Raw genomic sequence first — 18,336 nt, forward strand, 5'->3', positions numbered from 1 at the left:
GCTTCCGATGTAATGGAGAAACACTGTAAGCATCCGTGCTAAAATTAGGCATGAAGATGCTCAGTCATCTCTATATTTAACACTGTGTTGGACCAACACAATCAGAACAGAGAAAGAAAAGAAAGCATAAGATTGGAAAGAGGCAAAGCAATCTCTATCTTTGGATGATAATGTTTTGTACCATTAAACTGAATACATCAACTGAAAAACCACTACAAAATATAAGATAATTCAATAAGATAGTGGTATTTAAAATTAATTTAAAAGAAATCAATACCCTTTATATAATAAAACAACAGTTAGAAGATACAATGGAAGACAAAACTGTACTTACAGCTAGCGACACGCTTGACAAGAAAAGTGTAAAACCAAAGGATCGGAAGAAAATTGAACTATTACCAAAGGGTAAGAGCAGTGAAAAACAGACACCATATTCTTAGAAAGGAAGACTCAAAGTCAATTCTCCCTAAGTTAATTTAATGCAATACAATAAAATACCACTGGTGTTTTTTCTAGAACTAGATACATTGATCCTAAAATTCATATAGAAAAATAAAATTTTAAATAGCCAAGAAAACTATGAAAAAGAAGAGAAATGATTGAAGAACAGACCTACTAGCCATCAAAACGCACCAGATAAAAGTGAACAATGGTGACTGAAGAGACACACAAGCCACTGGAACAGCATAGAAAGTCCACAAGAGATTGAAATGTATATAGGAATCTATTATATTATAAAATGACATCTCAAATTACTGAGATGAAGAAAGACATTTTAATAAGTATCAAGACAGCTGGGTAACAGTCTGGGAAAAAGATAAACTCAGTTCTCTACTTCACATTGTATACAAGTATAAAAAAAGAATGAAAGGCTTAAAGGTTAAAAAAAAAAAAAGTACTAGATGGGCATTTCGGTTATTTCCATATCTTGGCTATTGTGAAGAGCGCTGCAATAAACATAGGGGTGCACATATTTTTTTTGAATTAGTGTTTTGGATTTCTTTGGATAAGTACCCAGTTTTGTACACCTGAAGATAGTACACAAATGTTTCTTTAAACTTATTTTTTTTTAAATAATAAAGTACTAGAAATACATTTAACATGCGTGCGAAAGTCCTTTATAAGTTAGACTTCAAAATCCAGAAGCAATATAAGATTGGTAAATTTGATTGAATAAAAAATCAAAACCTTCACACCAAAAAGCACTATGGGCAAAATTAAAAGTCAAGTGACTAATTAGGGAGGGGGAGAATTATAATTTACATTACAAAGACTGTTCTCCCTAATTTATAAAGATTGCCTAGAATTCAGGAAGAATATGACCAACAATCCAAAATAAAAATGAACAAAAGGCATAGACACTCAACAAAAACAAAAAACAAACAAAATCCACGCATACAAATAGTCATTATGCTTATAAAAAAGTCTCAACTTTCCTTAATAAAATAAAGGTAAATCAAAACTACACTGAGATACCATTTATCGCCTATCAGTTTGGCAAAAATTTAAATTTTGACAACACTCTTAAGGCTGGAGGGAAATAGTCATGAAGGGCATATTGCTAGTGAGAAGAAAAAAAAGAGATACACGGGGAGAAAATCTGGCTATCTTTATAAAAAATACAGATGCATTTACCCTTTGACCTAACAATCCTACATCTGAGAATCTACCCCACAGATATATCATCACATACTATATAAAATGGCATATGTAGAAGGTTATTCATTACAGAAGGTTATTACATTCATTATTTGTGATAGCAAAAATTGAAAATGATCTAGCAGTCCATTTTAGGGTATTGGGTGAAGAAACTATGGATACATCCACCCAATTAAATACCATGCAATTGAATAAAAGGGTCAGGAATATCTCTACTTACTGATGTGGAACTATCTCCAGGATGTATATTGTTGGAAAACAGCAAGATGCAAAGCAAATTATGTAGTAAGCTACTTTTTCTGTAACAAAGAGAGAGTAATAGAAATATGCATTTGCTTTCCTTTGAATAAAGATATACAGAAAAGATAAACGGAAATCTAATAGAAATTGTTACCTATGGAGAGGAGAGCAGAAAGGAGGGAAGAGGGGTGGAAGCAAGAATTCTGAATGTAACTTTTTATTATTTTTATTTGTGAAGTAGGTAAAAGTATTATCTATAATTTAAAATTTTTTGAAATGTTCTAAACAGAAAAAACATAAGAACATAGGACTTAAAGGAAATAAGAATAACATTGACTTCAGATTTCTAATGGAGTAAAATCACTAATATTCTAAGTGAAAAAGATTAGAGCCTAAAATTCTACAGAAGTTCTCATTATTTTTCAAGATAAGGACATTTTCAGGTATGCAAACATTCATATACAAACTTTCTGTAAGAGGAATTTCTCAAGAATGTACTCAGAAAAGAGAGCGCGCGCGAGAGCGAGAACAAGAGAGGATATAAAAGCAAGGGTGAGCAAAGAAACCAGTAAAACCAATTAAATTTAAACAAAAAAAATTCTTTTAACATTTTAAAACTAAAGACTTGAGAAGTTTCAGAATGTAGAAAGTGACAGAAATAAAAATACATCAAGGTTTTCACTTTATAATGGGACAAGGTCTACACAGTGATGGAAGATATACAATCAATATGTATGTTAAAATCATGAGTATTATTACTAGAAGAATAGAAATAAGAGGTATATAACTTACAAACTACCACTGGAGGAAAAAAATGGAATAAAATAATACTATCAACCAAAATTAGGCAGAAGGGTGGGTGGGGGGAGAAAGGAAGAAGGCATAGTATAACAGAAAAAATTAATAGAAAATATAAATAAGATATGAATAAGTCCAAACACAATGCTAATTTTAATTTGGGTGAAGGATCAATTATCTATTAAAAATCGAACTTTCATGTTGCAATAGAAAACCCATAGGCTATATTTAAAAGGCATAACTAAAATAACACAGAAAGTGGAGATAACAATATAAGAGAAGATACACTAAACAATTCTTAGTATCAGAAAAAGAGAATTTTAGGCAAATGCATGAAAAGGACAAAAAGGTGTATTTGCCAAGAAAATGTAACTCATGAACTTTTGGGCGTATCTAATAACACAGCTTTTAGGAATCAGCAGATAAAATAGATGGACAAAAAGTAATATAAAATATTTGAATAAGCTAATTAACAAGTTTGATCTGAGATATAAAATAGAACATTGAACATAATAAAGATCATTCTTCTCAGTCAGAGATACTCACAAAAGAAAATTGATCACATATTAGGTCATGACGAAAAATCTTATTGACTCCCATAAAGCAGAAATCATATAAGCCATACTGATTGATCGCAATGAAATAAAATTGGATTCATCATCAAAAAGATAGCCAGAAAAATCTATGACTTAGAAACTTTAAAACTCCCATGACAATAACTTATGTTTAAGAGAAAAATCAATATAGAACTTATAAACTATTTAGAAATGAATGACAATAAGAGCATTGTAAAACCTGTGGGATTTAGGTAAAAACGTACTCAGAGGAAAATTTAAGTGCACTTGTTGACCCCGCTTTCCTAATTCCATGGTATCTTCCCCAAAGAAATATTTTCACTATGCACAGAGGTATATACAAAGGTTATTATAGCACCATTGTCTATCATGGTGAACATTCTTCTATTGGTGGATGCTTAGATTCTTTCCAGATCTTTCTAGCTCATGTTATAGAATACTATGCAACAGTTCAATAGGAAAAAGTAGACTTATATGTATCAAAATAGAAAAATTTCAAAAACATAATGTTAAATAAAATAAGAAAAATGCAGAAAAATTAAAAAGGGATACTAACTTTTACACTAGAATAATTTAACAAAAATTAAAACTAACATATTTCTACAGGTACATATCTATTTTACAAGGAAAAACATCAGGAAGGATAGCTACTAACCAGTGTGTTACTTTTAGAGAATGGAGTAGGATAGGAAAAATGATCAAGGGAATTTTCAATTAACTGTACTCTTTACATTTTTTTAAAAAAACAGCAAAGTATTAACCTAAAATTTGTGTAACAGGGAAAAAAAAAAGTTATTTATGTGAATGATCCTAAAATGATGATATAGGATTCCTCTCTTACAGATAAATTTTGCAGAAAACATTCATTCAGTTTGTGCAATAATTTTATTTTTGCTCAGGAAAATTTTGCCCAGGCAAGTTTTTATTGCTAAAGCTAGCTTCTTTTCATCCCTGGGGGATAGGGAGGCATTAGATGATTTTCATGAATGTGTTTAATTAGCTAGTTACATCATTTCACATTTCTAAATTATCAGACTGGAAAACACCTAACAGCAAAGAGGCAGAAAACATAAATGAAGCCAAATTTTACAAACCCTACTTACTGTTTAAGAATTGTGATGATATCAACTATAAAATAAATCTTCAAAGCCCTTAAGTTCATCAATGTCAACACAACTGAAACCCAGGATCTTAGACTCAGCTTTAAACACAAAGGTCTCTTAGAGGAACTTATCAGTATCATTAACAGTGCAAGACAGAAAACGAAATGTAAACTACAAAGAACAAAAACTGTAAGAATGAAATAAAATGTTATTTGAAGAAAGTGCAAGGTAAAAAATGTGTAACCCACTTCTCTAGCTATACAACAAAATATTAAAATAATTCTCAGATACACTGGTTGTGAAATGGGGAGGGTGAGAATGAATAAGAAAGTTACTGTAATTTAAACAAAATTAATAAAGAAATGTTCTGCATGGGGTTTTTTCCTGTTTCTACTTTTAATCATTTATCATGCAAATGAAAGAAGTAATGGAAAATGTAAAGAAAACAAATTCTGCAATATACTGAAACCCATATCCAGCAAGAGATAAGATTGAATATCAGAAGGAAAGGGTCTGAAATTAGCTGTCTGTACAATAACTGGGAGGGAAAACTGTTTTATTTAGCCTGGAGAGATTTTTTTTTTTGTAGCAAATTGACTAAATTAAAATCCAGTCTATTAAATCCAGTATCATACTAGAAAATGCCTTTTTCTTGCACTTTTAGATAAATTTTCATTGATCTCATTTTACGCATGATTACATTTTTAATGAGATGTGCAATATTTCCAGGCTAATTTTAAATCCCCCTCTCTTCTCTTCACCTCCTCCCCCACTTACTGCTTGCTGGATTAACATTTCTGATAAATTGTTGGACCAGAAAGAAGGAGCATTACCAAGATGAAATAAATTACTTCCATATTTTTGCAGCTCTAAAGCGATAATAGGAGAATACAAATGCCCACTGTCTAATTATGCCACATCTTCCAATTCATTTCACAAAAACAATTATTTTATTTTTATGTAATAGGCATGTTACCTTGTAGTCATTATAAATGAGCCTGACCACTATATAGTCTATTAAAAAATTTTTTAAAAATCACCTCAACAGTGACCAAGTAAACTTAGTGTATGACCATCTTAAAAGGAATGGCCAAAGGAGCAACTTCATAAACTAAAAAATATGAAAACTATTAGAAAATCTACACACTAAGATATAGTTTTTTAAAAAGATTGACATTCCTTAAAATTAACTCTCAAGCACGATACAAAATAATATTGCGCATAAATGCTTTAAAAAGACACGTTCTAAAGTGGGACAGGAGGCCAGGACAGTACTTTGAGCATAATCTCCCACATTAGGAGAGTTAAGGTCATTTTTCTCTATCAGTATTTTTAGAACTATATGCCAAGAAGATGATTTGATGAGAGCCACTGGAATTCCAGCCTCTTTTCAAGGAACAAATTCAGAAACCATTAAATTGGGACCCAGATCCAAGGCCTTTGTAAGAGTTCTTAAACATCTGTGCTTCCCCCCATGTTAACTATTTTTATAAATCTCTGCATGATTCTTTGTGATAACTAAGAGCAAAACTCTGTAAACAAATTAAACTTTCTAAATCAAAGATTGATAGGCTTCAACAAAATAAAATTCAACTCTCTGGTGCCTACAAGAGATACACCGAAAAAATAAGGACCTTGAAAAATTGAGATAAAAATATGGGAAGCAAATTGCCAGGCAAACACTAACCAGAAGAAAACTGGTAAAGCAAAGAAACCAGTAAAACTAATTAAATTTTAGTGGTTTTTAGTAATCTTAGTGTCAAAGTAAAAATTAAAGCAAAATACTTTAAAAGGAATAAAAAAGAAAAATCCACAGGAAAATTATATATGTATATATGTGTAAGTGTATGTATGTGTGTGTACACACACATACACACACACACACACTCACACACACACAAAGTATTAACTTGTATGCTCCTAACACAATATAGCTTCAAAAACTCACAGAATTTTAAGAGGAAAATGTTAGAGGAAAAGATTGAACATGTTAAATGGACACATGGAAGATACAAAAAAGAAGATACAATTGAACTTCTAGAGATAAAAACTAAAATGTATGAGATGAAAAATATACTACATGGTTTTAATAGGAAATTAGACAAAGCATAAGAAAAGATAGTAAACTACAAGATGTAACAATACAAACTATCCAAAATGAAATGAAGCATCAATGAACCATGGGACAACTTCAAATGACCAAATATAATGTAGCTGACATCCCAAAAAGGAGGAGCAGGCAACAAATATTTGAAGAAATAATGGCTGAAATTTTTCAAATTTGATCAAAACTATAAATTGTTTTGTGGGTGGTGGCGAGCGTGGAAAGATTACCATAAAAGCCTAGGCTTTCATTCTTTTACACTGTGAAAGTACAAGGCAGTGGGGCTTTGCCTGCCCACTCCCACATGCCACTCATCATATGCAAATCTTCGCACCTAATCATGTTGTCACCAAGTCCTGCTTCTGGTACTTTGTATCTCAGCTGAAGAAGTCTTCAGTCTACAGTGTCTACTGTGGGCAGGTGTTCAAGAAATCCCCCCTGCAGGTGAAAAACTTTGGCATATGGGTGCAATGCAGCTATCACAATGGCACCCACATGTACCATGTAAACCAGGACCTGACCACCACAGGCACTTTCACCCAGTGCTATCAAGACATGGGTGCCCAGCACCATGCCTGGACCCACTCGATCTAGATCATGAAGGCGGAAGAGATCATGGTCAGCACGTGCTGCCTACAGTGGGCAAGCAGTTGCACAACTCCAAGATCAAAGTTCCCACTGCCCACTGGGTCCTGCATTGCCAGTACAAGCCAAGTGTCACTTCCAAAAGGTCCAAGACCTTCTTTTAGATGTAGGGCCTTCCCCATCCCCAGATCTACCCAAATAAACTCCTTGGGAATAAAAAAAAAAAAAATCCAGTAAGTTCGATGAACCCCAAGCACAAAAAAACATGAAAACTAAGGCACATCATAATCAAACTACTTAAAATCAGTGCTAAAGAGCAAAGTGTGAAAAACAGCCAGAGGGGGGAAATAGAGATACATTATGTACAGAGGAATAAAGACAAAGACAGCAGATTTCTAACTGGAAACAGTGTAAACTAGAAAGTAGTATAACGACTTCTTTAAAGTACGATTTGAGGCAAAAAAAAAACAAACAGTGAAAATAGAAGAATAAAGATGAAATAAGGACCTTCTCCAGACATCAAAAACTAAAATAATTAATCTCCACCAGTAGACTTGCACTAAAAGAAATGGTAAAGTAAGTGCCTCAAACAGAATGAAAATGATACCAGAAGGAAATGGATGTACACAAAGGAAGAAAGAGCACTGGAAATAAAAACTACAAAGGTAAATATAAAGAAGTTTTTTTCTTTTTTAATTTAAATCTTTTTAAAAGATAACTGTCTGTTTGAAGCATAACTAATAGCAATTATTATAGGAATTTTAACAATATAAAAATGAAATATATGACAACAATAGCTTAAAGGCCAGGAGAGGAAGGAGAAATCAAAGAATACTATTGTAATATTCTTATACTATAAGTGTATAAGATCACTAGAAGGTAGACTATGACATACTAACGATGTATAATATAAACCCCAAAGTAACCAATATGACCAATAAGTTATAGCTAATAAGACAAAGGGGAATCACAAAAATATTAATCTAAAAGAGAGCAGAAAAAGAAGATAAAGAGAACATAGAACAGAAGGGACATACAGAAAACAAATAGCAAAATGATAGATTCAAATACAATTATATCAATAATCACATTAAATGTAAATGATCTGAAAAAAACAATGAAAAGGCAGAAATTATCACATTAGGAGCAAAAAGGGCAACACAAAACTCTATGCTGCTGCAATTTTTTTTTAAAGATTAAAGGCAAAATGGATAGTAAAAGCTATTCTGTACTAACATAAATTGAAAGAAAGTAGAAGCAGCTATATTAATATCAGACAATGTGACTTCAGAACAAAGAAGCTTGTCAGAGATTTCAAAAAAAGTCATTTCATAATGATAAAAGGGTTGATTCATCAAAAGGATGTAAAAGTTATAAACATTTATGCACCTAATAACAGAGCTTCAGAATTCATGAAAAGAATTATAAAGAGAAATAAACAAATCCATGACTGCATGCTAGTATTTCCACCCATCTCAAAAGTTGATAGAACAAGTAGACAGAAAACTAGTAAAGACATAGAAGACATGAAAAACACTATTAGGCGACTTGATTTAATTGATATTCACAGAATACTCTACCCAACAACAGCAGAATATACTTTTTTCACATGCCTACAGTCTATATAAGATAGATCATTCTGGGGGCCATAAAAGTCTTTAAAAAAAATTAAAAAGCATTCAAATTGCACAACGTATGTTCTTTGACCACACTGGAATTAAATTAGAAGTCAGTAAGGGAAAAATCTGTGGAAAGAAAGAAATGAAACAGAAATTACAAAGTATTTTTAATTCAGTAAAAATGAAAACAACATATCAAAATCTGTGGCTCTATTTTCACACTGTATTTCTTAGAAAAAAAAACTGCTCCTAAGACAATGTGGGTAACTAGGGTTACATTCAGAAAAATTAGTTTGTATTTTAGGTCTGATGCAATACCAATTTCAACCTTGAATTAAAATGTTCACCCTGGCTTTGAAACAAGAAGATGGTATCATCACGACTGAACAGCTCTTGTACTCATGGCATAAAAAAGGTAGAAGTCAATATTTTTATTGTCTTTTTATGGTCTTTCCTAGTTCTACCTCTTTGTTCTCTCTAAAATATAACCAAAAAAATTATAATAGAATTGTAATATTTAAAAAAACATCCAAATCTGACCACTTTCTGGATCTATTTGTCATTTTTATCACAGAAATATGCTTCAGGTAATTAAAGACTTATAATAAAAACCCAAAGCCTGTGATTGAGCAATTTAACTTTTTTTAATGATGGTAAACAGTAAATACATGACTAGAAACATAAAATATTAACATCAAAGTATATATAGAAAGGTTCGGAAAGTACTAATGGCCTAAAGGAATGTAGCAGAGAGTTTAACAGACTATAAAGTTCACAAGAGAACACGACAAAAATCTAATGTTCAAAATAGTAAAAGCCAATCTTATATTTGTTTAACCTACTGGAATATTCTCTGTAGTCTGGACAGCCACAGTCTGAGATTTCAGCAATGAAAATGTAATTAAGATATGTTAACATTGGACAAGAAAAGAGTAAGACTTGGGGATGTGGAAATGTCTTCCATACCACTCAGGTGCGTAGTAGCTGAATCTGGGAAGGGGGTTTCCAGGGGTGGTCTGGAGGAAGAGCAGAAGTCCCACAAAATGTTTCTGCTTTTAGAGAAGCCATAAATCAGAAAGCTTGGAGGAGTTTCTGTTAACAGAAATACCTCACAGACCTTTGTCCTGGTTGGTTTGCCAAGAACAGGAATATCTATTTCAGGGAAATTCTGTGAGCAGAATTCAGGGAACTCAACAAGTCTAATGAAGATGGATTTGATAGCAGTTTCAAATAGAAACTTGACAAGGGACCTAAAAAATATTTAGCATGTTTCAGTGTAAAAGTACCAACTTTGAAATCAGAAATCTCTAGTTTCCAGGGGGCGGCTGGATGGCTCATTTGTTTGGAGTGTGAACCCTGAACAACAACAGGGTTGCTGGTTCGAATCCTACATGTGCCGGTGAGCTGCACCTTCCACAACTAGATTGAAGACAATGAGCTGCCACTGAACTGCCAGAGAGGCGGCCAGATGGCTCAGTTGGTTAGAGCGCGAGCTCTCAGCAACAAGGTTACCGGTTCAATTCCCACATGGGATGGTGGGCTGTGCCCCCCGCAACTAAAGATTGAAAATGGCAACTGGACTGGGAGCTGAGCTGTGCCCTCCACAACTAGATTGAAGGGCAACAACTTGGAGCTGATGGGCCCTGGAGAAACACACTGTTCCCTAATATTCCCCAATAAAAAGAAAAAGAAATCTCTAGTTTCCAAAGCTGGCTCTGCCACTTCATAAGCTGTGAAAACTTGGGCAATTTTCTTGTTTACTCAAAGCCTCAGTTTTTTTAATCAAGAAAATAAGGATAATAGTATCTTTCCCACAGGGCTGTTTTAATGACTTGATCATATACATAAAGAACTAAACTCAGTCCTAAGCACGTAGTAAGGCCTAACTAACTAATTATACTAAGAATAATTAGGATCATCTTTCCTAAAGGACCAGAAAATGCTGGCTAGAACTGGCAAGGGAATGTAAGATTGTTCTAATAAAGGGAGCTGAAGACACGTGAGAAAATCTAATTTATAAAATTAAATAGTGTTCATTTAAAGTGGGTAATGAGGCTCAGATCGGTATTCTGCCATCAAGTTTTTCTCTGTATGAGCAAGCCACTCTCCCTATCAAGAAGTAGTTTACTTCCTTTCCTTGAATTGGGTTGGTCTTGTAACTTGGGTGGAAGTGACTCTGTGCTAGATCCAGTCCCAGCCTGTAAAAGGCTTGGCAACTTCTGCTTTCCCTCTGGAAGCCAGCTGTAGTATAAGAAGTCTGACTAACCTGAGATTACCATTCTGTAAGGCAGCTCAGCTAGCCACACAGAAAGAACATCGTGAGAAGCAAACCATGAGACACCTGAGTGAGGCTTTCTTGGAACTTTCAGCCCAGCCAAGATGCCAATTGAATGCAACCAACTGAGCAACACCAGTTGACATCAGATAAGGCAGAAAAACCTCCCAGCTAAGCCCAGTCCACCCACAGAATCATGAAGGGAAAAAAAAATTCTTTTTTTTTTTTTTTAAAGCTTTAGGCAATCGATACCTGAAAGAGTCTAAAGCTGCCAACTATTGACTGTATTTATCTGTAACCTGAGACTGTCAGAAGCTGCTCATCAAATTTCCTCTCTTAACAGATTTTTATTGGGGTATATGCAGGAGTTTCAGACAATGCTGGAAATGAGCCTCATTCACAGAAGTAGGAGAGAGAGCTATAATTCTAGAAAGACTCTCATTACATGAGATCCCCAGATTCACCAGGTAGGGGCTGCAAAAAAAATAAATAAAAGTAAAAAAAAACCCAGCCAGTGAAAGCAGCAGAATGCCTCTGGTAGAGGGACGGTTCTGTCTTATCAACAGATAAAAGCATGTTTTTTAAAAACTTTTTCTGACAGAGCCCACAGAACAACTTGCAACTTTGTATGTCCTTTAGGAAACCTGAATTTACTACCAAGAGTCTTTTTGCTGATATTTTTTCTTTCCATCAGTACATAGAACTGATGTTTAAGAACACAACCACAATCAGCCTTTTCAAATCCATAACCTTGTTGGGATTTGATTTATGGTTTAAGAACCTTTTGGAGTCAGGGTTTTTCCCCCTTTTGGAAATACTGATTACTAGGGATTAATGCTGTGACATTAGAAAACAGTTCTAAAAACACAAGATATTTCAACAAAGAGTCCTTGAAATGCTTGGTCCTCTCCCCTGTAATTCAGTCACTTAGAGAATAACCTTTTCTTGGTCTTTAAATGATGGCTGTCTTAATATCACCTTCAACTGATTATGGAATTTTTTTTTTTTTTAAAGTTTTCCACCTCTTTCCACAAATCTTCTCCCCAGCCCATCTCCCACACACTGTGGCAGGAGATGGCATGACGAATAGTTCTGGGCATAAAAGCATTTCAGGTCTTTAATACCATGAACTCACTTCAGTTTAATGAGGTGAAATGTTTCTCTGATTTGCTGACACTGACCTTGCTCTTAATAGCCTTCAATGAAATCACCGTACCTTTCACTCTCCAGATTTTCCAGACAATTATTTACTGGTTTATTCCTTTTACTCCACCATCTATCTTCATAAAATAAGTTCTAAAGTAAACAAATTTTAAACAGCCGTTTCTAGTAGCAAGGCCAGGAAGACTAAACTTTTGTTCTCACTGTGGTCTGTTTTGACATCCAAAGTCACATTCATTTTTACACTCATCTCTCAGGGAGAATGGAGGAGACAGGCTTGGATTTAAAAAAAGATAGAAACAAACAAAAAGAAATTTTCATTAATTGATAGTTAATGGAAGTGATTTACTCATGTGTGCCCATCACATCCCAAGCTTTGGGAATACAAAGCTAAAACAGCCCCAATGCCTAAGAGGTTCACGGGTTCACAGAGACACAGACACTGGATGACTAACTACAGCATCGTGGGAGGAGAAAATACAACAATGTGATTTGAACAAAGGACTGCCTGTGGAAAGGTGAAGTGGCAGGGTGAGGAGGAAAGGAGTCTGAGGCGGTAAATTTGAGCAGGGCCTACGAACAGTTTACTACTAGACGGTGGAACAAAAGCAGGAGAAGGAGAGAATGAGGCAGATTCCAGACAGAGGGAAAGGCCTGGTACAGAAGCCTGGAAGCACCATGCATCAAGAAATATTAAGAATAAGTATAAGGAGGTTTGGAAAGACAGGCTGCATTTCTACAAGCTGCCGTAACAAATGACCACAAATTAGGTGCCTTAAAATAACCGATATTATTCTCTCGCGGTTCTAGAGGCTAGGAGTTGGAAATCAAGTTGTCAACAGAGTTGGTTCCTTCTGGATGCTCTAAGGGAAATTCTGTTTTATGCCTGTCTCCTAGCTTCTGGTGATTCCTGCAGCCCTTGGGACCTTTAGGTCTAGAGATCAATGAAGTTGCTATCATAATCTGTTTGGGAGACCACCAACGCTGAGAGTAGAGAAGTGGCAGGGGGAACAGAGAATAAGGAGCAGATCTGCGAGCCGAGAAGTAAACCATTGGTATGAGTGGCTGAAGAGTCAAAGTGGCTAAAGTAGGCTTCCAGGTTGAGTGATTGGGTGGCTGCTGATACCAAAAGGAATAAACGAAGAGATGTATGTAAGAAGGCTATTGGTTTGGGGGCAGTGCCCAGCCTGTTAGAAATGACCTGTAAAATCCCTGACCTTGAGATAATGATAACCATAGCCTTGGATATGAATCTGCTCAGACAGTAATCTCAGGAAGAGTAAGAAGAGTCCCTGCAGCAGAAAGCTTGGAATCACCAACCTTAAAGAAACAGGAGAGGAAAGTGAAGGGGTCAGAAGGGACAAGCGGATTCAGAGAGCATGGCCACACAGGCCAAAACCACAAACATCTTCAAGGAGGAGGGAAGTCCCCGTGAAATACAGCCAAGAAGTGAAGACGGATCAAGAATTAAAAGAAGCCCCTGGGATGTAACCATCGGCACCTTATTCATGACCTTGAGAAGGGTTACATTCAGGAGAATACAATGTCAAAGCATGGACATGCACAGTAACTAGCAAGCAAGTGAATGTGGCAGGTACTGACCACTAGTGCAAGACATTTAGCAGCAAAAGGGGAAAACATAGAACAGTAACTTTAGTTGGAGTGATGACTTGGTGGGAATGGAGGTTGTTTGTTAGTTATATTTCGTATTTAAGGTCAGAGCAGGAGGGAAAGAGCCACAAAAGGAAGACTGAAAGCAGGATTGAAAGGGAAATGAGTGGAGGGTTGAAGCAGCGGGAAATAGGGTAGCTAAAGAGAAAACCAGGCAGATGAGTGGGGCCCTGGGTGCCATCATAACTGTCACCATTTATGCAGCTCTAGTGTCCAGCCCCTGCATGGAGTTATCAACATGTATTTTCCCATTTAACACTGACAACAACTACCAAGTAACTACTATTACTATCTGCTGTCCACAGCTGGGGAATCTGAGGTTCCAAGAGGTGAGGAGATCTGCTGAAGTTTACACTGCCTATAAGGAAAGAGGCGGGATTATGGGGAGAGGAGTTGAAGATGGAAGGAACACAAGGTGGAGGATGTTACATGCAAAGGATAAATTGCTGCTGCTTTCTTTCCTAATGGGGAGACAAACTAGGCCAGATACAATGAAATGCCATTCCCTGCTCCAGACTGTAGGGGTCAAAGCATACAGGTCAAAGTTTCTGTAATTAACTTACATAACGGTGATCATCAGGATCTGTTTGGAGGACAAGGGGAAACCGAGAAGTCTTTAAAATGGTCTAGATGTGGCACAGCCCTGCCCAAAGGGAGCCTTGGGCTAGATTCAAAGATGGGAGAGAAGCTTCCCTAAGGCTATTGGCTTTAACCCATTTACATGTCATTTCTCAATAACTTAAAACTCACCCCTTTCCTATGGCTTTGCTTTCAACCTAATGAAAATGCAGCTTTAATCCGAGGGAGGAGAATTGATTGTATCTAAATTTATTCTGCTGGTTAAAAGATCCGGAAGGCAACTACTAATTTACATTTTTATCACTGCCTTTTAAACTTGATTTAAACACGTGTTCAGTCTATTGGTCCATTGTTTTAAGAAACTCCTCTAACTTCCTGGTTCTTCATCAATCTTTTTTCTTCTTCTTTAATACCTGTCATTTCTCACGGACTTCTGAAGCATTCTGCTTTGTGCATATGAGAAGTTTCAGGGTGAGATTTTATTTTCCCTTCTGGGTTTTATTCTCTGCAGCTAAAGGCATCAAGAAACTTTGTTTTTTAAATATTTTTCTTTACATAGATCTTGTGCATCTTTTCTTTTTTCTTTTTTTTAAAGATTTTATTGGGGAAAGGGAACAGGACTTTATTAGGGAACAGTGTGTACTTCCAGGACTTTTTTCCAAGTCAAGTTGTTGTCCTTTCAGTCTTAGTTGTGGAGGGCGCAGCTCAGGTCCAGGTCCAGTTGCCATTGCTAGTGGCAGGGGCCACAGCCCACCATCCCTTGCGGGAGTCGATCCGGCAACCTTGTGGTTGAGACGACGCACTCCAACCAGCTGAGCCATCTGGTAGCTCAGCGGCAGTTGAGCTCAAGGTGCTGAGTTCAATCTTAGTTGCAGGGGGCAGAGCCCACCATCCCTTGCAGGACTTGAGGAATTGAACTGGCAACCTTGTGGTTGAGAGCCCACTGGCCCATGTGGGAATCAAACCGGCAGCCTTTGGAGTTAGGAGCATGGCGTTCTAACTGCCTGAGCCACCAGGCCAGCCCAAGAAACTTCTAATTTTGTATTTCTATGAGGCTTCTTTCAAGGGGTGTTGATAGCGCATCTGATGATCTGGTTACAAATTGAGAATTTGTGGTTCTTTCTAGAAACACATAATTTCAATCAACCAATACCTGAAAGGAGAGTTCCAGTGTAAACATAAGGTAACAGTTCCTATAAGTGATTCAGGAAGCTTCTTTCCCTGGGTAGTTTCCTTCATGAATACATCTGATCAACTAATTCTTATTCATAAGTAAAATTTAAACATACAAATGCAGGATCTTTAACCTGAAGGAGTTTACAGACTCTCCTCCCCATCGCTCCCCTACCCTCTCCATACATTCACATGTACATACACACGCTACATAAACGTGCTACATACACACACTACACGGGCTCTGGCTGCAAGCACCAGGGACCCTGCCTGCAGGCTTTCTCCGGCCAAAGGATCACACCTGACAGTGCTCAGGGAATTCATTCCCCGGGGAGCCTCCAAGTCACTTGTTCCAATGTGACAAAATGAAATACAGAATGAAATACAGTGGAGGGTCCTGGAATCACTTTCCAAATAAACTACTTACGCTCAAAGCTGGGGACTGTTGGGGAAACAAGATAGGTTCAAAGGAACTGTTATCAGGTTAGAGATGGCAGCAAATCACCAAATAAAGTTGCAAAATGTACTCAACCACTGCATTCCTGACAATGCTAATAACTGTGGTTTCTTTCCCTCTTTTGCATAATTGGTTTCTCAGCAATGCAAAGAAAAAAGAAGAAACTTGAAAGTAGCCTTGGGTTTCATGTATAACATAAATGAAACCACCTCCGTCAGGATTCAGTCAAGGAAATGTCCATGCTAGGTGTTTTAATAGACGATATTTTATATAGGGAACTAGTTGTAAAGGGGTTGGAAAAGCCAAATGGCCAAAGAAAGGACAATGAGACAATGCAGAGATTTGCAACGGAAAGAAGCCACTATCCAGTTCCTCAGAAAAGTTCAGCGCAGAGTTACCACATGATCCTGTGGTTCTATTCATCTGGTACATCTCTTTTTCCTTAAAGGAACGTAGAATTTCAATCTCAGAATTGAAAACGCAAGTTCACACAAAAACTGATGCGTGAATGTCCATAGCAGGATTCACAATAGCTAAAAAAATTGAAAACCACCAAATGTTCATCAGCTGATGAATGGATGGATAAACAACTGTGGTCTATCCATACAATAGAATACCATTTAGCCATAAAACTGAAGTATTGATACGAGCTACAACATGGGCGAACCTTGAAGACATTACACTAAGTGAAAAAAGCCAGCCGCACACACTGTCATATACAGATGATGTATTATAGAATTTGTACACTTGAAACCTAGGTAATTTTACTATTGTCACCCCAATAAATTTAATTTAAAAAAAGAAGCCAGTCGCAATATAATTGTGATATTATATATATATATATATATATACATATATATAATTATATATATGTATATATATATATATATAATTCCACTTTTATGAAACATGCAGAATAAGCAAATCCACAGGTCAAAGAGTAGACCCTGTGGTTGCCAGGAGCTGTGAGGAAAGGGGCATGGGGAGCAACTGCTAATAGGTACATGGTTTCTTTCTGGGATGATGAAAATATTCTGGAATTAGATAGTGGTGGTGGTTGCACAAGTTTGTGAATGTACTAAAAACCACTGAAGTGTACACTTCCAAAGGGTGGATTTTATGGCATCTGATTAATACTTTGATTAAAAGGAAGGAAAGAAAAAGAAAAAAGGGAGGAGGGGAGGAAGAGAGGAAAGAAAGAAGAAAAGAGAAAGTAGTCACTACCTCACAGTGGGTAAGAGGGACAGAAAGATGGCATGCTTTCCAGTGCCCAGGAGCCAGAGCCTCCAGCAGAAAGTGGGGCCCATGCAGCAGGGACTAGGATGCCTGGAGCCAGGGAGGAGACTGAGCCACTGCCAGGCACTCATCCTGAAGCACAGGACACCAGAAGACATTCCCTGGCCTCTCCCTTCCTGCTGCACACTATTCTCCTCCCATTGACCAAACCTATCTGGAAACCAGTTACCAAGGGAACCTGAGAAACTGCAGGTGTTGGCCCTGTAATAGGAACAGCAGGGACAGGCCATGGGTCTGAGAACAAAGGCAAATTCCTTGCACAGGACCCCATTGCTTCAAACATGAAACTCTCCCCAATTGAGATTATTAATACAACCCAACCAAGAGGATGGGTAGTATTATTTGTGCAAACCTACCATAAGCCTTCAATGAATGCTGTTTTGGAGGTAATGAAAGAGGAAAAGGACAATTATTTCAGTAATAGTTACATTAAAATGGAAAAGCAAGAGTTACTGTAAGCCACCTGGACACTCTCATTCGGCCTTCCATCCATTCCACAAGTATTACTGAACATCCTAGGGACACATAGCTTGAGTGACACTATCTTTGCCCTCAAGGAGATCATTAAGGGACTCTCAGTCTATGGAAAAGAAAACATATTAACCAGGCCTAGAAACTCAAGAATCATAACAGAATGGGAAGTGTTTAATATGTCAATTTTAATAGTGCCTCCCTATCCTATCCCTCAAAGAGCTTAAAACCAGAAGGGCAGCCTTTGGAAGGGTGACAAAGAACCCTCCATCCTCACTGAATTCCGTTCTATCCAAACATCATTCCCTTGGGCACACTGCCGTCGTCTTAAACTATATTACCTCATACCTATTTTCAACATAATTGCTGTTCACTTTGGTATACTGCAAGGAATACCCACTAAAACACAGAACAGAACTTACAGCTTAAATTTCCCAATGAGAACTGAGGCCAGGGATTGGGGCAATGGGGGGGGGGGGGGGGGGAGGGGAACAAAGTCAAATTGAGCCTGACCTAAGTTTCTATAAACCCTTTAGGACATTTAAAATTCCCAAGCAGATATGACTCCAA

General features: G+C 36.7%; 1 pseudogene; it reads left to right on the plus strand.

The window, feature by feature from the left end:
* The first annotated feature begins 311 nt into the window (after positions 1 to 311).
* On the plus strand, positions 312 to 7,228 carry LOC109459229 (large ribosomal subunit protein eL20 pseudogene; annotated as a pseudogene).
* The last annotated feature ends 11,108 nt before the right edge of the window (positions 7,229 to 18,336 follow it).

This window comes from Rhinolophus sinicus, chromosome 8 (genome assembly GCF_057876585.1).
Source record: "Rhinolophus sinicus isolate RSI-liver-muscle chromosome 8, RSI-T2T, whole genome shotgun sequence".
Taxonomy (NCBI): Eukaryota; Metazoa; Chordata; class Mammalia; order Chiroptera; family Rhinolophidae; genus Rhinolophus; species Rhinolophus sinicus.